We start from the raw sequence: 25792 nt of genomic DNA on the forward strand, positions 1-25792 counted from the left end.
AGTGATCCACAGTGGCATGCAGCCCACAGACAATGCTCCCCATGTGTGAAGTGTGACATCTGTTTATTGGACATGTGCTAGTATTTGCAGTGATTGTAGTTGTACAGTTGTGCAAACTGTGCCCATGTAATGTCACTTGATGGTTAGCGTGCTTGGACAGCAAGGGCATTGACTCTTCGCTCTCCTTCGTACCTCATATCTCTGACCTTGCCAAGAAGGCCCACTATCAGCTTCATCTGCTCAAAGGCATTCTGCCTTCCCTCATCTTTCCCCAGAAACTCATCTCCAGAGCTCTGGTCCTCCTTAATCTTTCTCTCCCCTTCCTCCACCCTCTTCAACTAATCCAGAATAGGACAGCAAGACTTATCCTTGGTCTCAAAATAAGGGACCGCATCTCTCCAGCCCTGGTGGTTGCAAGGATCAAATTCAAGACACTGCATCATCCACAATGCTTTCTGGGACCTCGCTACATCCAACTCTCTCTCCCTAAGTACCTCCCTGCTAAAGTCCGTCGGTCCTAAAGCTTCAACTCTCTGCAGGTCAGATGTTTATCAAAGTAGAGAGTGACGGGTAGATCTCTTATTTCAGCCGGAGCCGCACTCTGTTATGGCCTCCCTGCCCCTCTCCGACTAGAGCTGGATCTCCTTAAGTTCCAGAAGCTTCTCAGGACCTTCCTTTTCTCCTCCTCCATCCCTCTGCCCCTCCCTTGCTAGTCTTCTCCTGATGCTGCGACTGGTTGTCTGTGTCCCTCATGAGCCTTACCGGGTCTAATGAGTCTGGTCCACCCCCACCCCACACTATTGAACCCCCTGTTTTCCCCAGGCATGTGCCCTCCTTGGCTCCCCTTAGCACTTGCCTAGCCCCTGAGGCCCCCTCCCTCCTGCACTTCACCCTCACCCCCTTTCCCTATCCCTTCCCTCGCCCTGATCAGCCCACTGCCCCTGCACTTCAGTTACTGCACTTGCACGAGCCGAATGTCACAAGACCTAGTAGGACCTTATTGTTATTTTCTCCTCTGTTCCCCCCACCCCGACCCCCTTTTGCTGTGTGCCACCTGGAAACACCTTTTACTGTATAGGTGCCATACAAATGTTCAATAAATATATAAATAAAAATAAAGGGTGCCAGATGAGGATGTGGTGCACATGTCAGGGGCATGCATGATGGACATGATGTTTTGTGGACCATTGCAATGTGTGACTATCCACCCTCAACATTTGGAGGAGACACAATGTGTATGGATGTTTGGCGGTGCCAAGTTGTGGCATTAACATTTTGGGGACATTGATGTGATCTGTCATCTCGCTGCATGTACTCTGAGTTGATGTGCATGCATTTCATGTATATGTGCTTGGCGCTATGGCATACTCACGTGTGCCTGTGCAATTGATGGATGTAGGTGTTGCATGTTCACAGGTCAGGCTGTGAGGGAGGCATGTTGTTTGATGTGATTGTGTGGACCGATGCCCAATCAGGTGTTTGCATGGCTATGTGGTGCAATTATGAGTGTCTACAGAGAGCCAACATTCTACTGTGTGCCTTGCCACTTATGCGTACACAGTGGAACCCGGCCCACCTGTGTTTCCATGCATTCAGTGTTTGGCCAACCTACAAGTTGACTCTGTGCCCACCCCTGTGCCCCTGTGCCATGTCTCCCATAACAACGCAGCAGGTTGCAGTTGGGTCACGTTGCCTTTGCCATTGTGCCATGTCATGTTTCTTGGTATGTTTCTGCGCACTGCCTTCCTTGTGCTGTGTTTACATGTGAATGTGTCATGGCTGTGGTCATCATTGACCCTGCATTGTTGTGTCTGTTTTAATGTGAATTGCATGTCCATGTGTGTGAGTGTGGATGTTGCTGGTTGTACCATGGCCACTTCATGTTAGTGTAAATGTTGTGTATGCCACACAGACTTTTACACTGTACACTGATGTAGATGTTCTGTGTCTCCTTAAACGCAGTTTCTGCAGCTGGAGAAGATGGCGGAATCAGTGCTGTGGAGTGTGGAATCGGGGACCATTCCACCAGACAAAGGCAAAGGCCCCAGCCACTCCCCTGTGACAGCTCATCTTTGGGGAGCGATGTGGCTGAGGTAGCACCAGGACCATCGGGCGTTGCTGCTGAGGGTAAGTCCCTGGAGGTGAAAGTGGCGGGGGACTCCTCAGCAGCAGTGGGACAGGGTGATGCCACACAAGGGCCACCCATGGGGGAAGACACCCTGGAGTCATCCAGGTTGATGCCGGTGGAGGTGGAGGAGGTGGCTGTTGCAGCCCAGCCCATGGGGTCAGGTGGGATGTCGAGGTGGGTGTTCATGCTGCAACCTTTTCACCAGGGCATGAGGCTGTGCAGACCACTGTGGTGGTGCCTGTTCAAAATCCTGTCCCTGGGCCATCGGATGCAGCAGTGCAAACCTTCCAGGATGCCTCCACCCAGAACAGCATTCCCTTAACAGCTGATGTGTCCATCAGGGATCAGGTGCTGCCCCTGCTGGCCGGGATCATGATGTGGACCGTAGTCATTTGTGATAATGGACAGGCTACTCGTGGTATGCTTGTCAATCATCATAATGAGCTGTGCTGCCTTGTGGCCTTGCTGACAACAGCCCTGTTCTCTGGTGGGCTTTGTGGGCTGCTCACTTCGGCAACCCCCTCCTCGACTTCCTCCTCTGTGCACCAGTCATCCTCCAGCATGGCCCCCTGTGCACCAGTACCACCACCAATGCCTGGTGGAGCTAACAACCATGCCCAAGATGGTCACTGTGCCTACCCAGCACCGACACATACACAGGCAATGAGGGTCAGCAGGCACCTCAGAGCAGTGCAGGTGCCGTACGCCCCTGACAAATGTCATCATGTCGAGGGCGTACCGACAGAATGTGCACTGGACACGGCATCAGCAGGTGGCAAATATAAGGAGGCAGACTGTCACAGGGCAAAACACCCGAGGAGGCCGGTGGGAACAATGAGGCAGGAGGACCAGAGGTAGGCCTTGACAGCCATTTCTTCCATGTTCTGGCAATACGAGTGGCATCCGCCTGAGCGAGGAGGATGCGGCCTGTGAATCAGCCCTGGTTGATAGGTCGTCAGAGATTGGTAAGGAAGACTAGCCCGCTACCTTTGCATATAGTTCTTTAGGTATAGGTTTCATTCCTAGTTTTTCTTCCCCCCTGGACTTCAGTGACATTCCTTCCCAGTTTTTCATGTATGTAGTTGTTTAGGAATAGGGTTAATTTCTGTTTTCTTCTTTTACCCCGGACTTCTGGAACATTCCTTCCCTGTTTTTCATGTATATAGATTTATTCAATACAGGTTTTCTATAAGTACATTCCACGCTTCATGCAGTTGATTTATCTGTCTGTGCATTTGATTGTTTAAATTTCACCCAGTGGAACTCTTCATTACAGATCATGTGTACTGTGGTCATATTGTTCGCACAATGTCACTGGTAAGATCCCACCTAAAATAATATATACACATTTGTTTCAGAGGCCCACATGAACTACCAGTCTTTGTTATTAATTATGTTGTGTGCTCCCTATCTGTTTCATAAAAAGTTATTTCAGTATGTTAAAAACTTACGTTTGAAACGTTCTTATTGCAAGCGCGTCTCTCCTCGTTATACATTACTTACGTTTTCATTCGTTACATATGTTAGCATAATATCCCTGTTATGACTTTATGGCTGTTATACCTAGTGCGATCTCTTTGCTTACCTCCGTGTCGGAAATTGAATCCTCACGCGTCGGCTCTAACTTTCTCTTTGAGCAGCCAGCGCCATTTCACTGTTATTTACGGCCGTTGCTCTGGTAACCAGGCAGCGTGAGCCGTATTCGGTTACTATTATTTACAGTGCCGCCACGTTTTGGGATCGGGTTACGGTCCCTGATTGAAATTCAATTGCAAACGCCCAGCGTAGTATTTCCATGATACCGTAAACCTAATTCATTCTCATTTGGTGTCATGCTTTTTAGCCATTATGATGTAACCTCGCTGTGACACGTAAGTGGGTTATGAGAAAGTAACTTTAATCCACGTTAGAGTGCCATCTCTCATTAAGAGAGTTTGTATGGTAACAACACCGGGGTATTGATTATTATTCCCATAAAAAAGGGTAAACATGTGCCTATTTAAATGAATTAATTTTAGTAACATTCTCCTTGCTGATGCTGTTTAAAGATGGCAAATCATTTCTATTCTCTTAGCACGTACCACATATGCTAATGCGTTCTCTGCTGCCCACACTGCAGTCTAAGGATACATTCCCTTTTAGGTATGAATTTCATAGTTCCTAGGAAAGGTGCTTTAGACATCATAATGGTTGGCCATTCTGAACTCCCTATTATATATGGGGAACTAATTCAAATCAGTAGTTTGAGGGCGCCTGTTTTGGGAACTCTCAATTTGAACAGTGTCATCTGCGTTGTGTGCCTCAAAAGAGGGGTAAGGCACCAATGTAATAGTGGTCCCTATTATATGGGTTTGGCAATTGCTGTGCTAATTGCATTTGTGTCAGTTCAGACCTTAACGCTTCTCTTACGCCAATACATCAATTTGTTCCATTGCAAACTATCTCCCAATGGTCTGTATTAGTTCCTTATTTAATGCATGGTAGTCTCACAGAAATGAGGCCATTTCATTGTCCTTGTTTAAACCAACCTCTGTGGCTTTATATCCACAGATTAGTCTCGCCTCAGCTTGCCTGAGTAACATCTCTCCATTCCCTGCTCTTTTACCAAGGTTTATCTTTTGTAAACCTATGTACCTAATGTCTTTCTTATTATCAATTTGGTGTTCCAGGTGCCAGTGTTGACCGAAAGGAAATTTAGGGTTCTGACTTCCAATAGTCCACATGTGCTCTCTTATTCTTGTCCTTAGCTCTCTAACAGTAATGACTATATAGATGGGTTTACATGTGCAAATGATCCCATATACAGCAAACTTTGTCCTACAGTTGATGCAATCCAGAATTTTGGTTTTAGTGCCATAATTGTCCACAAACATTTCAGTACTTTCATGTGCATATCTCCACATTGAGCATGTTTCACATTTTCTAAACCCTTTCCTGCTGGGTTGTAGCCATGTTATGGGCGGTGTTTCTTGTTCATCCAGCAGTAATGTTGAGCTAAGACAGTTTTTCAGTGTTCTTGCTCTTCTCCAAATAATGCGAGGTCTATCTTCTACATGCTCTTGCACATCTGTATCCAGCCTGAGTAAGTGCCAGCTTTTCTTTAAGATTTTGTATACCTCATAATGATTGCTGCTAAATTTAGTCACAAATGCAACTTTGGACACAGGGGAACAAGAAAGAGAAGAAAGACTGACACCGAGCAACCAGCAACTCAAAGCCAGAGATACATGTGTTTTTGTGCAATGCCTACTCCAGCAGGAACAAGCAAGGAGAGGTAATCTGATGCACCAAAACTGTTGGCATGGCTGATATGTAGGGGTGGCAAGGGGATGCAACCATGACTCCCCCACCATGTGTTACTTGGCAACTCCTATGCCTGCTATTCATCTGCTTTTGTGAGATTTTAAAGTTATTATTTTTGCATTTGTGAAAGATTATCCATGTAGCGGGGAGATCGTGTTATGCACCTTATTGGGAGATAGGTGTAAGCGGGCACACAATATATATTTTATACTATAACTTGACCCACCCCTTACCTGTCTCCAAACCCTGTGCGAGATCACCCCAGGGAGCCTTGCTATGAAGGTGATGAAAGTAGGGAAAATTAGAAGGTTTGGGCAGGATCCCCAAATACCCCTAAGGGAGAAAGACACATAGTTATGGTAACTGGCACACAAAAGGAAAGACAGACAAAGGAATGCTGGTGTACTGTTCCTTTAGTTGTTATATGCTCATTTACATATTTTTCTTCCCCAGTATACAGCAGGGTCTGTGAGGTTTTGTACAAAAAGCGGAAATCACAGAGACGTACAATTTAAACTAAACCTAGCAGCGGCGTATCTAACACAAATATAAAGAGTCCTTCAAATATTAAAAAATATTAAAGAGTCTTTAAAAAATATGTACAAAGTTCATACAGTGCACTGTTTAAAAACTATATATAAAACAATGTTACTTCCAAGACAACTGGCCAGGGCTGTCTCGAGGTCTCTGCTGCTGCTCTCATACGATGGTCCTGGCAGTCAGCGGGCAACAGCGGCAGCAACAGTATGAGCGTCCCCAAAAGTCTTTACTTGGGCTGTGATGTATAGGCAAGGCGCAGCCCAGCACTGAGGTGCAGTGAGCCATGGCTGTCAGGTGTGGCGCAGGAAGTCCTGGTGGGCCACCTGTCCAACGGGCTGCCCCTCAATTATTTGCAGCCCACGAGGGCTAAACACATCGGGCGCTCCCCTGCTGTGGGGAGTGCTGTCAATTTAGTGTGCCCGGGGCTCCTGGTGGTAGATGGACCACCTAGCGGTTGGCTATGATCAAAGGCTCTCCCCTACTGGTCAGGGGAGTGGCAGCATGAATGCCCGGGAAGTGGCAGTGAGCGGGTGGAGCGGAGCACCTCTAAACCCGTGGAGTATGAGACACTCTGCTCTCCTTGCGCCTGCAACATTGTTTTCTTAAATGATCCCTCACAGTGGCCCTTCACTAAAATTATTTGTTTCCTGTGGGATCCCTGCACGCACTTGCTGCAGGTATCGGATGCTTTCTTTTTTTTTCCCCGCCCCCGCATGGGAGTTACATCTACCTAATGTGATTTCACTGGCGCCATGCTTTGGAGACACGAGGTGATGCATGGAAATAGATCTTTTGAATACTGCTCCATGAGAACCGTTGTTGGACAATTGTCCGGCTCTAACTGAAATGTATGGTTGTTCATTTCCTGTTTACTCTCTTTGCAAGGTACAGGTTAAGCTGGGTAGATGTGCTCCTTTTGGGAGTGCTCAAGCCATACCTCTTATCTTTTACACAACGGATGGTACCCTCAGGTAGGTTCTTGGGAAAATATTGAACTCGTAGCTACCAGTAGCAGCACCTTCTTTTTGAATTCACTATGACTGCTATATCCGGTACTTCCTCATTTTCAAAATCCAAGTTAGCAAGCTACAGTTGTATTAGCAAAAGAAATCAAGCAAATCTTATTTTGGCATCCATATCCTGTTCAGATGCACAGAATGTTTGGCGCCAAAACATTATTAAAGCAGCACTTCTGAACTGTCTCAATCTATCTATCTACGTGCTCTTTGGAAATTACACAACTATTCAGACTGGCTTTTGATTTTTTTTTATTACAGAAAGATGGTGTTCACCTTCATCAGTTTCTATATTTTATTAATGTGTGGGTCAGTGTGGTCAGATCTGGAAAAGCATAAGGGGGGAGTATCTTGTATTTTTAACTGCCATTTCTTCTACATACTCCTGGCTCATTTCCAAATCTCTTAAAATTCTTTTCTGATATGTTGACTCTATTGCTATAGGACTATGGGAATAATATGGATCTTGGCAATTTTAACTCAGAATCAGAAGCCTTTCCTTGATCAAATATCCAGATTTCCTTGACTTTTTAGAATGACATCAGCTTGTAATGAACCTGACACATCGCTTAGGAGATATTCTTAGGAGATATTCTTCAACAGACAAACCAACTACTAGGAATACGTTAATCTGGCTTTAGACCTCAACACGGAACAGAAATGGCCCTTGTTGACCTCAAAAGTCAGATTGATTAACTAAAAGATAAAGGCAATACCGCAATCCTACTCCTTTTAGATCTCTCAGCATCCTTCGAATTGGTTGACAATAAAATTCTTTGCAACCACTTGTCATCAGCAGCACACTTCTCCCTCTCTGCTGTCACATGGACACAATCCTTCTTTGCCAATAGAAAGAACCATGCAGGTCTTCTCACTCTTAACAGCGGCTGACCCGATCCCCATCACATGCAGTGTCCTACAAGGCTCTTTTGTTTTGCCCTGTAACATATTTACAAAGCCTCTTTTCGATAAATTGGACAATCTGGGTGTCACCTACACTAACTATGCAGATGACACCCAGATACTCCTAACTCTATCAGGTAACTACAGTGCTGACGTCGACCGGATCAAAGAAATCTTCACTATCATTCAGGCATGGATGGCCACACATGGCCTCTGCCTGAATGATGACAAGACTGAACTGCTGCTTGTCAGCTCACCCAACAACCTGCAGAAATTTAGCCCCAACTATAACAGTATCACCATCGATGGTAATACCATACCCATTGTTAAAAGTGTAAAAACCCTTGGTTTCTACCTTGATGCTAACACCAACTTCTCTAAACAAATCAACATGACTGCCTCAGCCACTGCATACACAGGCAAGCTGATCAGGGCCTGTAGACCTTTCTTGTCCTCTTACAGCTGCCTCATATTGGCCAGGGCTCTCATTCAGTCCAAACTGGATTTCTGCAACAGTCTTTACTTAGGTGCAAATAAATCCATAATCAAAAAATTGCAGGTCCTCCAAAATAACGCTCTGTGAGCAGCTCTAAACATTCCCAGGCGAGAGCACACCTCTACTATCAGAAAATCGTACAAGTGGCTCTCCATACAACTAAAAGTCGACCTAAAAACCATCTGCCTCACTTACAAAGCCCTGAACCAAGCCTCTCCGTACCTCACTAACAAATTCACCCTGAAATCATCTGCCAGAATCACAAGATCCACTAATACCTTATGCCTGATGGTGCCCAGGTTTACCCTAAAAAGAGCCGGTGGAACTAGCTTCCCGGTTCTAGCCTCCCAACTCTGGAATACTCTACCAATGGACATCAAATCCATCTCTACCTTTCAATCATTCAGAAACCATGTCATTACTTGGATGCTGAAAAATAACTAACACTACCTCGTTTTGTTAAAACTGATATAATATTGTTTTGTCCTCATTGTATATGTTGGCCTATGCCCAGTCGCTTTGCGAGGAAATCCGTATTGCAAGGTCGTGACCTTAAGTGAATCAAGCCTCCGTTTTAGGTTAAAGCCACCATTTTAGTTTATCGTGCAAAGTCACCCTGTGGCCTAAAATGGCCGACCTGTGTTCTCTTGTTCTTGCTTTAACCTCTTCAACCTCTGTAGGAGAGTTAATGTCCAACCTGCCTGCAGGCTACATGTTAGGGTCATGTAGACCTTGTCCTTTGTTGACCTCGGGAGCAGGGGATTACTTGAATTGCCGATGTTAACCTACAAGTATACAAGAACAATAACGCTATCTAAACACGACATGCGAAACATCTGTTTGACCTGCATTAAAGCAATGTGTAAAGAGTGTAAAGTTAAACCCAGAGAATAATAGTGTTTGTTAGCAAATGTATTAAAAAGTAAACCGCATGCACGAGATATGTAAATTAGGAACGAACCTGGTGCGACCCTAGCTCAGTACATGATTAACTTGTAGGAGGCTGGACATCGTTATAAAGAAACGGTATAAATACGCTGATGTCCAGCTAGCAATTCCTGTTAACTGCTCACATTGAACCCTGCTGGTGGTCTCTGTGATGTATTGACGGCCAAATAGCTATTTGTGTACTTTGTTTTGTGAACTGTACAGAATTGCAATAAAGATTCTGGGAATCTTTACAAGCCTGTGTCGGTGTATTTCTCTTTGCATGGTGTAAAAGCCTTAATATTGTATTTTCTGATTCCACAGTGTTACTTTACACTTACATACCTTAGCAGTCACTCTCTCTCACCTCTGTGTTCCTATTGTATTATTCGATACCATAAATCTATACTATATATACTGCCCAGAATGTATAAATTCTACACATTTCTGTAAAAATTTTAAATGTATAAACTGTATCTTGTAACCATCTACCTAAGCGTCCTTTTACTCCTGGCGCGCTAAATAAATAAATGAACAAACAAACAAACAAACTGTAGTTAAAGGAAATGTAATAAAATGTTGTGTCCCAATTGTGGTCAATTGGTTTGACCATTTTACTATTCCTTTTGATATTATCAGTTCAGTTTTTCTTTGTCAGGGGCAACAAAAATCTATTGAATCCCCTAAATGTAATTTTAGTTCCGTATCTATTTCTGTTTCAAAATGCTATGAGTTGTTGCTCCTTTAAGCCCTGGTTCAGCTTGACAGATCCTGAGGATTTTTTGGAGAGTGTTCAATCCATGACTATACAGATGGAAGATACGGTTGCCCCAATACATTTTTTTCAAAGACTGTTTGTGGTATTCCAACAAATTTAGGCTGAATAAAAGAGCGGTTCATCAACTCGAAAAGAAATGGTATCAATAGAGCTACAAGGAGTCTAATGTTCTTGTTTACGTCAAGCTTGTGCTCAGAGGAGAAATCTTATTAGTACTTGGAGATCTTTATTGGACTACTCAGAGCCAATTAGAATGTTTGGGGCGCAGTCAATAACTACAGGTATTGAATGCATTCTGAACATTCAAACTTCAAAAGCAGACAGGCAAACAATACTATCTCCCTGTGCGAGTTCTTTCATCAAGACACCTCCTCTCTGGGTGGACCTTTTTTTCTGCTTCATCATATTTAACACACACAAGAGAAATCTAAAACATGCAAAAATGCTTTCCCTTTCATGTAGGGAATCCTTTTAGTTTTACATGACACCTAATGCATGCTCGTGAGAAGATGGGGGAATTAGGGATGGTATTAATCCCAGTCCCACTGTTACGTCTCTGCAGATTCATTTCTTCAGTATCTGCCATATTGCCGTGGTGGTTGGATTCAGCACTTTCACTGGATGTAACAAGGCCATTCGATTTTGGATCTGTTACTTTGCTAAAGACTTTTTTGTCTATGTTAATTTCTCCAACTTTATCTTATGGGGCTGCTAGGCTCGGTCAGGTTTTTAAATGTTGTTTGTGTTTTTTGTATTTTACAGTGAACAGTTGGACTGAAAAATGATTTGAAATGAAGATTTCCTTATCATCAATTAGAAATTAGCAAGCTCAGATGTGAATCGATCCTTACATATGGTTTTGTACATTCACTGTTTTTCATTAACTTGTGGTAATTGTGTCCTGATGAAGACGAATATCAGTTCTTCCCACTCCTGTGCGATTGGTTCGAATTAGATATGAGGATTCGTCGAAACTACAGAATAACTGGTTACCTTGAGATATGTACAAAATATATTTTAGCAAGGTACTAGTAGTCGACACCTAGCACTTTTTGTTGGGTGTCTGTTTGCACTAACATAGCACTGTGACATTCAGCACTTGTGTGCTTTTTTGCATTGACATAGCACTTTATGACAATTTGCACACTGCTTTGTCATGAGTTTTGTCGGTTTTGATAGCATGACATCCATAATTTGAGAGAAATACAGCCACTAGCCCTGACTGCAGCAGGGTTATAGGTAATTAGGTCTAGTTGGCACCACATGCTATTCAACATTGTTATGCTCTCTTCGTTCAGACTATTTCTACTTGATGCAGCAATAAATCTATGTCTTTTTATAACATTTTGTACTAGTTTTATGGTAAATAATGTGGTCATCATTATTTTATACTTTTGTATGTACTTCATCAATAAAATATGAATATGTAATTCCTTACTGACTGAGCTTATCCCCGCTGTTCGCATATTGAAGTCGATATTATTTGCACATTTTTCTTATTAATCATTTGTCCGTGTGACCATTGTTCTTGGTTTCTTGCTCATGATAAGCTCACACACTTTAACCAAGTACACAAAATGTTAAGTTATGAAGACAATCTCGCTAATTAAATACTACAAAAGAAAACCACCTTTAATTTACTTAGCTTGTTTATGAACTTACTCAGTATTAAAGTAATTTTGTACCTCATCCCCAAAACATGTATGGTGACTACAACAACGTGCTAATAGCCTTAGAGGCCGAGGGAATTGTCATTATCATCAGGTAATGACCCACCACCACGTTATGGCCTGATGCGAGTATTAGGGTAGCTAAGTATTGCTTCTGTGTGCAGTATACTTTCTTTTTTATTGATTTTTTTTATGAATACCGTACTGAGTTTGGTTTCTAAGCGCGGATCCGAACCTCTGTTGCTCTGCGTGGTCTTGCTTCCAAGACCAGTGCTTTGCCCCTGTGCTATCCTCCCTTCGTATGCACATACTTGATATGCATTAAGCAAACTTTAGAAAACGTACTAACTTCACTAAATTCAACTTGTTCTGCTGATGGTGCTGTTCCTGCTTTCTTTTGGAAGAAGCACATCCTTTTGCGTCCCTTGGACCCGTAAATGCATTTATTAACAATTCTTTTTCTTATGGATCCTTCCCATACTTTCTAAAGGCAGGACTGGCGGTAGTCCCTAAAAACAAAACAAATTACAAAATAACAATGCCGAAAACATTGAGAATTGTAATGGAATGGTTCCACTTTTTTGCACTTTTTTCGCTAAAAATAGATGGGGGTTGGTTAATGGAATACCTGAAGGTAGGGGGAGTGTGGGGGAACTTCAAGGCAGGGGTTTTACCCCTGCATTAAAAATAAAAACAATGCCAAAAAATAAAATGCATTTTGGAAATTCGACTAAAACTATTCAGTGTTTCCGGCCTCATTTTAAATTCGCTATTTGAAGGTAGAACTGGGACTGGCCACTCCTTTATTGAAGAATCCATCCTTAGATCTGGATATTTGAATAACTATCACCTGATCACCAATCTTCCCATTTTGGCACAACATTTGCAAAATGTGATTTCCATTCACGTAGATGCGCCTATGGATGCTTATCATCTATTATGGGAGAAGTGTTCCGTATTCTCTGCAGCACAGAAACAGTTGTGCTGCACATTGCGGACGATGGTCTCCTTTAAACAGATTGGAATGGGCCATATGTATTGGTGCTGCCGGACTAGCCCAAAACACTTGACGCAGTGTGCCACAATGCTCGTTTGCATATCCTAAACACCGTATGTCCATGATTGGCTTAGTTTTGAAATTGTTTGAATCTTTTCTTTCAGCAGGAACTCAAGCCAGGCAAAGGGGATCTTTGTGTTCATCTCATCTTCCTTTACCGTGGGGTCGGTTTTGTCCCGCTGACTATTCAACCGCTATTTAGAATCATTGAGCAATATTGTTGGGAAATGTGGCCTGTTTATTCATCCGTGTGCTGGTGATATGCAGGTGTACCTTAGATTGCATTCAGCTGGCAATGGGTCTCTGCTTCCATCCTGTCTGTCGGACATCACCAATTGGATTACCTCAACCTTAAACTAAATCCCCATAAAACGGAATTCATTTTATTTGCGCCAGCCAACAAAGTATCTGACGTGCTTTGGAAGCTTCCTCTTCTTGAATCTGCTGGGTTCTCCTCTTCATTACTTCCTGTGGCCAGATCTTTGGGGTTCTGGTTAGACAAAGAAGTTCCTTTTAAAACCAATTTGTTTAAAAGAGCCCAGTCAGCTAATTTTCAACTTTCCTTGGTATGGAAGATCAAATCTTATATTCCTCCCAACCTATTTCGTTCTCTGGTAGAGGCCTTCATTTTAACACACCATTTTGACCTGCGATTGGCTACCTTAGAGATCATTTCTCATAGTGCGGCTCACCTGGTAGCCAGGAAACAAAAATCCAATTGCATCCCACCTGTCCTTGCTGAATTACACCGGCTCCCGTTGGCAGCGAGGATACTTTTGAAACTTGTCTGTGAAGCGTGAAAGGCAGTAGTTCTACATACATCTCAATATGTAGTGAGTATTTTGAAAATAGTGGGTGGAACTCACTCTTTGAGGAGACAATTGGAATTTCATCTTGAAATCTACAAGGTCTGCAAAGCAAAGACATACATCCAAGCAAGCTCAGAGCTGCAATCATGGAACTATTTGCCACAAGATTTTGAGTTGGACCCTCCTTACTGATTCTCCATAAAAATAAAAAAAAACATGTGTTTCCTTAAGATCATGTTGAAGTGCTCGGTTTGCTGACTTCTGGTTGTTGATCAAATTATTTTGTGCGGTGCTCCGATGACGTTCTTCGCCGTTCGTGCATTTAAAAAAAAACACAAAGGCTGTGTGATTTCACTGCTGTGAGCTCTTTTCATCAATAGGTCATGTAATGCTAACTCCTGTGATGTGTCCAGGAGTGAAGGGCACCTGCTATCACTACCACTGCCCCTATGATTTTGGTGAAATGGCACCAGTGGTCTGTGGGGATTTTCATCAGAGAAGAAGGTTTGAAGTGCTGGGGACCAAACGTTGGGTGCCATGGAGACCAATTTGACAATCTCTAGTTTGACCAGATCTGCAGCTCTGTCTGTCTCTCTCTCACCTCATGACAAATGCATGCTTCTTTAATGTCAATCAGATTTGTCCATTAGTGCTTATTTTGTTGGTTAAGATCATGAAAGAATCTTCTAAGCAGGTGGAACCCCGCCTGGCCAAGACAGTCAAAAACAATATTCCAACTCTCACACCAGTCTTACCAACACTGGTGACTAACTCCTTAGAATCAGGGACCTTCCCTCAGGCTCACAAGAGAACATGTATACCACACCGCCTCAAGCAAGCCCTTGCCGATCCCAGCACCCCAGCAAATTATCATCCTCCTGCCAACACCCCTGTTATCAGCAAAATCATAGAAATGCGGCAGCTACTCAACTGCTGGGCTTCTCTGACACGGAGAGTCTATTCAATGAGCACAAATCTGGTTGTATACCATCCAGAAGCTCAACAACCAGACTGTTTTTCATGAGAGATAATATACCGAGGCCACTGGACACCACCTCCCCCTCAGTTCTCATCCTTCTTCAGGGTGTTTGACACCGTTAACCACAAGACGCTCGCCTGCTACCTCGAGACATCCTTTAGCTTTTCTGGTTCCACTCTCCTTCTGATGGCATCCTTCCTGACAGGAAGATTAATTTCAGGCTCTTTCCTCTCAAACTCTATTATCCAATGCAGTGGAGTAACCCAAGACTGTATACTGTCCCCATGGGTCTTCAATGCCATCCTGACATTTCTGGCTTATCAAACACCTCTGTTTGTTACATCTACATGGACAACAGACAGATAACCTCCACCCTTCAGGGATTTGTACCGGCTCACCATTGTATCCTGGAAGACCTGCTCCACATTTCAGATTGGATGATTGACAACAAACTCTGCATGAGCTCTCTACAGACTGAGATCAGCCTCTCTGGTAACTGCATTCCCCTGACTCACCCCGTTGCCAGGGCAGCATCCCTCAGAGCCCCTCGCACTCCCGTCCCCTATGCCAATGACCTCTGAGTCACCTCGGATAATCTTTTGTCCTTTGCCCTCCAGGTTCATGAACTCAGAAAGAAGTCTCACTTCCAGTTGCATGTCATACAGTGCATCCTCCCCCCCCCTCAATATTTCCCAAATAATGAATGTAACTTCTGCCATGGTACTCCCACCCCTTAACTACTGTAACAGTCTCCTCTCTGGACTCCCAAAGCATCTCACACCCCAACTGCAAGTGATCCAAAATGAAACAGCTAGACTCACACTGTGCCTCAAACCCAGGGATCACACCACATCTGCTCTTTTATGCCCACATTGGCTCCCTGTCAGAGTGTCCATTGACTTCAAAGCGCTGTGGCTTATTTACTGAACTAACTGGGGCAAAAGACCACTTTATCTCTGGCAGCAAGTAAAAAAGTACCTCCGCTCCAGGCACTTGTGGTCTTTGGGCCGTCACAGCCTTCAGGAAACAAATGAGAGGCACAAGTCTGGGTGAAGCTGTAACCTGCCTCTGGAGAATCATCTCCTCATCCACAAAAAACTAATGGCCTCATTAAAAGTTTCTCAGTAAATCAGTGGTAAATCTGCTGGATTACCACCACACTTATTTCCTGTTACTGCTCCTCAGTCCCCAGGCACGATGACGGTATTACGAGTGGTGATATGGCGGTGTAAATCCCCTTTTTTGGAGTTTGTGGGGTGACATGGGGATTTTTGACAGATTTATCATGAGTGGTAATACCGCGTAACAAGTCTGCTGATTTTTGGAGCTAAAGTGGAGGTCAGAATTTTGCTGGAGGTGAATCCACAACTTTATCTCCAAAAATGTAATTCGGAGGTGCTATAAAAGTGGTGGCAATTCCCTTACTGCCACAAAAGGGCAGTGATAGAATGGCTGCCATTTTTTTACCCCACCGCTGAAGTTGTAATCAGGCCCTAACCTCCTCAGGAAATCCTATGGTCTAGAGTTATGAGCATCGATCCCTATCATTGTGAATATGCATCCTGAATATGATTGGTCATGCATTATTGTATTCTGCACACATTTCATACTATGCTCTCGTCCACATCCTTCTGCTATGCGCTTGTACAATTTACTATGCTCTTCTCCAACCCCCTTTCTATGCCACTTAACTGATCCAGCTGGAACCAAAGCCTGAAAAAGAGCTGATTCCTATTACTCTTCCCCTTGCTCCATAGGTGCTACTAAACGGTCCTGCCCGTGTCTCCCACCCAACAAAAAAGGGATACAATATCAATAAAATAGAGGTCTCCTTTTTATTGGTCTACAAAATGGCATGGAAGCTGTAAAGAAAATAGAATGGAAACAAACGGCCCATGTGCTTGAGTGCATCCATGCTATTTTGATCAGGATTCCCTGCACGCAGTGGTCGAAGTGAGCATGAACGGCCGACAGCGGTGTACTTCTACTTTTATTTTTTTCTGTTAATAGTTCCACTACTTTTTACAACCATATTCACCATTCTGGAATGTTACTTTTTGAAGTTAAAGCATACCTCTTCACTTTACTGTCTTATAGCAGTTGCAGCTAAACTGGAATCTGATTGGAAAATGATGAAGCCCCAGTGATATAGGCTGCACTGATTCTATTTTTTATTTATTGGTTTGTAAAGCGCACCTGGTACCTGAAGGCTTAGGGGCGCTGACTCACATACACTGAACAAAAAATATAGAAGAACACCGGGATAGAGCGTGGGCCAAGAGGAGAGAAAGCAGGATATGGTTCTCAGTGCTGGCATTAGCGCATTCCAGGCCACTATACTGAAAGCTCCATTCCGTGCTTTATTGGTGTTGCAAGCAATGGTGTCAAGAAGGTTGGTGTTGTCTGATCTCAAAGACTGTGTACTGTGTTTTATTACAATGGCTTCCATCAAGTAGTCTGGCATTTGGCCCTTCAAGCATTTATGAGTTATGAGTAATAGCCTGAAGTATACCCTAGCCTGTATAGGAAGCCAATGAAGACTCCTTCTAGCTGGCTTCCTCTTGGAAGATGGACGAGGCCCTGGTATCACTTAGAAGGACTCTCTCTGCTCAGTCCATATCATCTTTTGGAACACTTGTCAATTTGTTATCCAGGTAAAATCATAAGACAATATACAATGTCCGTTCAATTCGCAGGGGATACTTTTTCAATATCAGGTGGCTATCGAGGATTTGTCCATTCATTCCCCTGGGCAGGTGTACAAGTGTAGTAGGAGCCTTGGGGACTAGTCCCTTGGACTATTGCAATGCACTCCTGGAGGTGGGGTGGTACTTCAATTTAATTTATTAGCAGCCTCCAGGTGGCTCAAAACTCATTGATTTCTGGATGTAGGAAAAGTGATCATGTGCACCCACCCCGGCCACAGCACTTTGTCACATGTTGCCCTATGTTCCTGCCCTTCCCTATCCCCCGCTGAGGTCACAGTTCAACTACTTTTTTCTAAACACTTCAACCACTGCCTGCACGGAGCGAGAAAATGTGCAGGAAATCTGCTCTGTACATTTCCCGCCCGTGCAAGGAATTCCTAATCCAGGATTGTCTAACAAGTGGGGCCTGAAACTGATGTAGCTGGGCCCACTGCAGTGACATTAACACCTGAAAATGTCCACACAGAGTTACTGAGTGGGCATTTTCTGAGTTTGGTTGGGTATTGCATGCTCAGGCCCTACCCTGTCTACGCTTCTGTCCCTAATGCATCTCATTCCGCATCACAATTTTCTATTAGGGTGGTGAGGTATGGAGCTCTACCGATACTGTCCAACCTCTTTTGTGTGTGAAAAGGGCAGGCAAAGTCCATAGGTATACATGGTAATGGTGACCAGCATTTCTGTGAGGAATTCGACCATCCGCACGGGGAATGTGCGCTCACCTGTGTTTTAAAAAAATGTTGTAATAAAAATCAATGATGGAGGATTCACCTCAGAAAATGTGTGCGGCTAATCCACACACATTTTCCTCTGCTCACTGCACAGCAAACACATAGTCATGTGTACTGCGGGGGGACACAACCTACAGGCACAGTCCGCCCTGTCACATTTAGCTGGAATGTGACAGCCACGGGTACATCAAAGCATCTTAGGAAGGGGGAAGGCAACACCTTCCTCCGGCCATGGCCAGCCTAATTAAAATACCAAAGGCTCCATGGATCCGCCCTCTCTATAGTCTAAGTTCTGCTGGTGGCAGCGCATACTGATGTGAGTTAATTGAAACTGGTCTGTGATAGGCCTGATCGCAGAACTGACAAAAGGGGACAGGAAACCCAACACCTCTTTGATATGCAATGTGTCAACTTGAAGCTAGCTCCCACCCCTCTATATGAAGGGCAGTAAATGGCAAGTCTGGGACAACTGTTTACAGTAGGCAACCCCTGCAGGGAGACCCCCTTTCAGAGGGAAGAAGTATATGAATTAATGGAGACAGAAATTCTGTTCTCTGCACAAACATCAAGGGAGACCTGTGCTTTGATCAGGAGCCACAGAGAGCTCAATTAACCAGAGAGACACATTGATACACAACAGACAGGAAGATGGGTGGGACTTAGTAGTGCATGTTGTTACACATTACCTTTCCCGTTGCAAAGTACTGTGGTTATGATGTCACACATAACAGAAGATTGTTGGTGGGGACACAGGATTGATTTATTAATGAAGTCTTAGCCTGCACCAATCACTGGGGCCCATTTGACTCGAAATGAGGGCTGAGCCTCTCACTTAGCAGATCACCCGATGACTTTGAAGAGTAAGAAAAATGACTCATTTGGACCTTGGCTGAAGGTACAGTCTGCCTTACAGCTTCCGCCAGTGAAGGAAGGACAGGATTCCCAAGAGGGAGGCAAGATCCCTCCCCTAGACATCATCCAGGGAACAGAGGGAGATGCCAGACTCAGAGGACCCATCCAGTAGCTCCAGAACTGGTACCCAACCAGCACAAAGTGTACCCTGCTAGGTTCTGCCAGCAAGCTTCCTAGATGGGAAGTGCATGAGAGTCTCTGAACAAAGGACAAAGCCTGAAGACACTATCCTCAGCTTTGGGATGTCTGCCTTAAAGGAAGACAAAAGCCCTGCGAAGAAGCTAGGAGGAGTGCCCCGAGAAATCAACTAGCGTCCATCTTTTAAGGATTGTTGTCACGCTGCAGTCACTAAAGCTGTCTGAGCAGAGGTCGAAGTGGGCGGGAGCGGTTGGGAGTGGTGCAGCCATACTTTTTATTTTGAAGTCTCACAGTTCCTATACTTTTATTTTAAAAAGAAACCGTTCTGGAGTGGTTTAGTTGTAAAATAAAAGTGTAGGAAGAAGTTGAAGCTTGCACTTCAGTGCACTGCACTGCACATTCCCATGAACAGCAGGTGTGTTTGTTTGGGTGTTTGGATTGTGTGTGGGAGGGGGTGCGGGGATAGGGTTTGTGGGAAGTGGGGCAGACCAGCAGAAAACATAGCTCCTCTACTTATTTTCGTACACTTCGACCACTGCGTCTGAGACGCTTCGACCAGAGTTTCAGATCTGCCAACCAGCACAGAGACAATGATTCTTGACCCCGAGCCACCGTGTGGGCCAGCCTGCAGCTGTCCGTCCAGCCTCGCTTGGCGAACTGCCTACCGCCTGATACCTGCAGCCGTCTCCCATCTTGAACTCTGTCGCAGGAATTGCAAAGCGTCCTGGAGCCGACTCGACCGTGTCAACCATCAGGATCATCTCAAGTACCAGGTACATTGTGGTTCTGTACCTCTGGTCCTTCTCCAAAGGCTCCTAGTGACATTTACGTCCTCTTGCCCCTTTGGTGCTGAAACCAAATAAGCTTGAACAGTTAAGGATGATTGCTTTACCGACTACCCTCCTGTCTGTGTCCAGAGTGCATCCCTTTTTTTGTGAAACTGTCTGTCCTCTGTGTTCCTTTACAGGGGGGTTGTATTTTGTAGTGTGCTAGAACTATCTGTTGTAATATTAATAGAGTAGATATTTGTATACAACCTTGACTGGAGAGTCCCTTTTATTGTTGGGCAATAGTTGTATTTTCGCTGTGTTGCAACTAACCAACGATCCACGACCTTGCAGAGATAAGCCTGCCGTTCCATCCACGTTACCAAATTTGGACAAGGAGGTTTTAAATTTACTTGTGTTTCCAATCTGTTTGGATCCCCGATATTCATCCCTGGACCACTGGTGTCCCGGAAGTTGATGCGCCACACTGACCACCAGCGTGAATGCATTTCACTGCTGTGGCATCATCATTGCCGTGGAGCTGACGATGTCACAGAAACCCTGGGACCAATCAGATTCATCGGAAAATGCAGCCAATGATCAAAATCTGGCAGAGAGGACTCTGGACATGGAAGAAGATGCTGCTCCTCCGATAGCTCCACCCAAATCAAAAAGAGGTGCTCTGTCTGAAAACTATGTAGATCAACAAAAGCAGCATTAGTGGCAGCCAGTTCATCACATACCATGGTGCCTCACAGGCCAGGCACCTGGATATGTGACGAACTGTACCACCTCCTTCAGGGCCTTGTAGTGGTGCCGGTTTATCAGCACACCTCCCACTTTCCCTAAAGTTTAATTTACTTCAGGGCCAATCAGTTAATATTAAAAGAACTAAAAAGTCGTTTTTTTTCCATGTGTCGTTTTCTTCCTATGGAGAAGGTCTGTCATAAATCAGGTGCACGTGAACAAGAGCGGGATGTACCAAGCAATGGAGTAAACATGGATACGGGGCGGGAGGTGGGTTGTTATTGAAAGGGTTAAAGATCAAACCAAAGTTCACAAACCTTTAAACTTGAAACACGGATGAGTGTTTCAAATAAACCTCCCAGAGGGGGGCATGCGCCAGGTTGGGAGAGGAGACGGTTGCGTGGTTTCTTAAATGAAAACCGGCTTTTATTTTTGAAGTTTCCGTTCTAATTGCCAAATTAAACTGAAACCCCGCCGATTCCGGGCTTCAATAAATCCTGCGGCGGGGGTGGGGTGCATGGCCTGGGAGGCTGGACGGACTACTCCTCAGGTATGCAACAGACAGTGTCACACGGGGAGACGTGAGTCACTCAAAACAGCCCCATGCCCTGACTCGATGAATGGACAGTCACCGAGAGTGCTTTGCTTGCAAGGCTCAGGAGCATCCACGCATCCCCGCCAGGTTTTCAGGACAACCGAACACTCTCAATTACTCACATTCAGAGTCAGTGCTTTCACATTTACTTTGTGCTATTCCGAAGACCTGGAGTGGAGTTTGCTCTGGAGGATCAGACTTTTATGCTCATGCTTTCAAGACTGTTTCTCTGAGGCGGGAGAGTTCTGGATGCATTGTTACATTTCTGAAAGACAGTGGCACGATCATTAAACGCCGAGTGACCGTGAATGACTTGATTTTTTTCATTCATATTGGACTGTGAGATGTAACTAAAACTAAGACATTGTGCATGCAGAGAACACATGCATATTGTGCATGCACTGAGTGTCAAGGGGCACCTGGCTTCGCACACACATGATGTTCCTAAACCACCTGTTGGGGCGAGTTGACAATCTTTGTGTGTGCATCCCTCTGTCAAAATAACATATGCTTCTATACGACATTGCATGTAGTGCTTCATGCAGAATCCCACCCACTTCCATGTTGTTATTATTACTAAGCAGTACCCTATGATCGACCGAGAGGAGAAGGAGCACTAAGTGGGCCCAGGACTTAAGCATGTGATTGTAGGGTGCAAATTGGTAGCTGAAGTGAGCACTTAACTTGCTGAGCTATCTTGCTGGCTATGCATGCCCGGCCCAGCCCAGCCTTAACAAGTGCATTGCATAACCCAGCTCAGTGAAAAGTGCGGACCAGTAAAGAGTCATGTGTGACCCCTGTCTGTCTTGAAGCTCCGTGTACTGCATAAGACTTGACGCACCCTGTGAATCTACCTCTAGGCTTGTGGTAGAAGTGAGAGCAAATTAGCGCAGTGGGTGGACGAGTGAAAGCCCACTGGGTCCTACACAAAGGACTCCTGCAATGCAGGGAGAAAGCCTGCTGATGTCAACTAAGCACTACGGTTATTTGTTCAGCAATATATATGCTGTTACAACACAGTAACTGAATACAATAACATGCAAAAAAGACGTCATCAACATCAAAACATAAAAGGTCAAAAACATGAGCAAACCTCTCCCAGGATCCACTATAATAATTTCCTATATTGAAATCTTTCCCGTACAATATTCTTGTTCTGGCGTCTTCAACCTGTGGCTCCCCAGATGTTTTGGACTACGAATCCCAATTTCCCACACCAATGCCTATGCTGGTTAGGGGTGATGGGAGTTATAGTCCAAAACATCTGGATAGCTAAAGGTTGCAGAACCTGATCCATTAAAAAAACAGAAACACGGGAGTCTTAAATCTTTGCTGGTACGAGGTAACACCGTGTCTTCCATGCTTTTCAGACAATCCATTCAAGGGCAAACACAATGAAAGTATGTCCAACCAAGGCTCTAGAAAAATAGGAACACTAACAAAGTCTAACCATACACTCAACTAATTAATGACATTAAATGCCCATCCCGATATAGGAAAAGCAGAGAAAGCAGACTTTGGAATAAAGGGGCATTCTGGGTGAAGACAGCGGTGTAGGATAATGGTTTAAGCAGCAAATGCTACATTTTATGAAGATTTCTTTAAACAAAACATAGATGAGGGACCTTAAAAGCCACTTGGATCCTTTAAGGCAGGCCAGTGGGAGAGGGCCTCTTCAAATAACATATGTCTTGTATTTGGGGTTCAACAGCATTGAGACAGGCTTTTTGGCCTGGAATTCCACAAGACTCGTGAGTCAGATGTGGATACGGCAGAGTTTTGGCAAAACTTGGAGGTGTACATGGGGGTCACGTGTTGAGGTCAAATTTGACTCTGTGTTTTCTTGCAGCAGCTTGGACGGCCTCAAAGGTGCCCAAGCCAGTGCCAAGGCTGTTTGAGATGCAGGGAGAGCCAGTGGGCACTTGCTTGGTTCTGTGTTTGCTGGGACAGCCTGTCCAGGGCTGCAGGGGCAAGGCACATTCTTTTTTTCAGCACTTTCACACAATGATGCGTGCCTGGCACCTTCAGGGGCCCTTCATCACCAATGAACAAGATCCTGTTTCCAGTGCACAGTCTGCAGAGCTGCTGTGGTCTGCAGCAGCTCAACCCAAATGAGACCTTGGGCCCGATTCTCATGCAGATGTTAAGTACCGAAAAGGACGTTAAAAGGCTTAACAACCTTTTCGGTACTTAAGACCTATTCTGAAGGTGGCGCATTCTTCCAAAGTCGGAAGGAATGCACCACTTTCGGAATACATTTGGCGGTTGTCAGGATGGGTTGGAAACCAACCTAGCAACCGCCACATTCGTAAACTGGCTTTTTGGAAACCTATTCTTGTGGCACTCCTCCAGTTTAATATGTGTGCTAAACTAGCGCACATTTACGGTAACCTTTTGGTGCCGTTAAACTGGAGGAGTGCCACAAGAAGCCTTGTTTGGTGTGAATGGAAGTGTCCATACACCCGTGTTGTATATGGACATTTTCATGTACACCAAAGCAAGCCGCTCGCTTTGGTGTAAATGAAAGTGTTCTATACACCGCACGAGTGTATATGAACACTTTCATTTACACATCCTGCAACGTTGAAGCTGCTCGCTTTAAATGAAAGTGTTCATATACACCACCCGGATGTATATGAACACTTTCCTAAACACCACAGTAAGCAGCTTCAACATCCTGCAATGTTGAAGCTGCTCACTTTGGTGTATAGGAACTGTGTTCTCGGCAGTATTTTCGTTAAATAACGATTCCCTCGTTATTTAACGAAAATGCTGCCGAGATTCTGCAATCCGCCTGTTTCCATTAGAAATAGGCAGATTACAGCGAACGCACTGTCGTGCTTTGCGAAGACGCCCAGGCCCACATGAGAATGGCAGTGGTGCCTGGGCGTCAAGAAATGGTGCAGTAAGTCATGCTATTTTGCACGCTCACTGCACCAAGTTGAGAATCGAGCCCCTTGAGGTGGTTGTGAGGAAGAGCTTTCCTCTTCCTTTGAGCAATCTGTCTTCACCTCTATGACAGAGGAATTTGGAATAGACTGTATCCACAACAGAGTTCTAGGTGAAGCCCTACTGTCCTGAAGTCCCAATATGAATCAAATAAGGGCAGGGATTCCCCATATTATTAAGGCCAAATGCTACAGCAGATTGGAGCAGAGAAAGTCTGTGATCAATGACTAATCCAGGCTTTTGTAACAAGTGTCCTTTGCCTTTTGATTTCATACCCGGAGTGCTGTGTCTGCAGGAAGTGGGAACAGGGCTGGAAGATTAGGGAGACCTAGCAGAAAGCAAGATATTGAAACCCCTCTCCCGGGCTCAACCTCCCCTCTGAGATACTCTAACTCCACACCTTTCCTGAGTCCCCTGACTCCACTCATCACCACCCTGGTGTGAGAAAGCTATTGTTAAGCCCGGACTGAAGTACCAGTTTCCAAACGACCCCCAGGAAGGGTTCCTGTGCCCTGCAGGAAGGTGTCGACCTTCCTCAGGTGGTGTCTCATGAGCAGGTTCCCGGGAAGAGTCCCACATGTTTTTGTGGGTACACCTCGGAGAGACAACTCATATTCACCAAACCCTGGCATGAGCGGATTGCCTCACGAAGCTGACAATAATATGACATCCAAATGATGTTGCTGCATACATGTGTACCATCTGCATCCACCATCTAATAACTAGAGATGGTTCACTTTTACAGTTTAAAGTGTTTGGGTCTTGGGTACACAATTTATATGTTTTGAGAAGTTAAAAAGCCACCTCTTCCTGTTGGGGCCTTGTGTTCCAGCAACTATTCAGGAATGCACATGTGACCTTTGGCCCTGTCCTGCTGACACTGCAGGACAGTCACTAGTGGTGTACTCAGACAGCCCCAGTCAATGTATTTGAGTGCTATATTCATAAATCAAACTTATTTGGTATACAAAACAAGTGATGAAATAAGCTCAAATGAGTTCCATGGTAGTGTGACGGTCACTTAATGTATCACATGTTTTACATTTTTTACATAAAACAATCTTCATTTTCCAAAACACAGGCAGAAAAAGGTTCCAACTGATCCAATGCATTTCGGACATAAGTGCATCCTCAGGGAAAGATTCTGCAGATAAATAACCAAGCAATACTAGGTAAGTAGGAATTGCATTACTCACCAAAGCATAATCATTATCTCAATAATAAAATGATAGTTGTCCAACCTGCCTACTTCTAGTCCAACTCATCCAGTAACTCCTAAAACTTACTTTGCAGACAAACATATGAGAGAAATAAATAACAGACAAACATAATAGTAATTTACAAACTGTGTGAAAAATGTAAAACCACAAACATCATAGTTACCAAATGTAGTGAACTGAATGAACATACCTGAAGGGGTAAGTGACCTATTCTCTACCAACTAGCAATTCAGGATCTCATAATGAAGGTAGGTGCTGCAAAGGAAAGACGACCTATAAATGTATAGGGATGTCTAACTACACACCTTTAATGGCAAGTTAATAACATCTTTCATTGCCCACCTGAAGTGACTGTAAAAAGTCCTGAAGTGTGGCAGCTAGTGAGCCTCCTACCTCTTCTCACTGAGCAGCCACATTGT

Source organism: Ambystoma mexicanum, chromosome 13, assembly GCF_040938575.1.
Source record: "Ambystoma mexicanum isolate Mex_15411 chromosome 13, UKY_AmexF1_1, whole genome shotgun sequence".
In the NCBI taxonomy this organism is placed as follows: Eukaryota; Metazoa; Chordata; class Amphibia; order Caudata; family Ambystomatidae; genus Ambystoma; species Ambystoma mexicanum.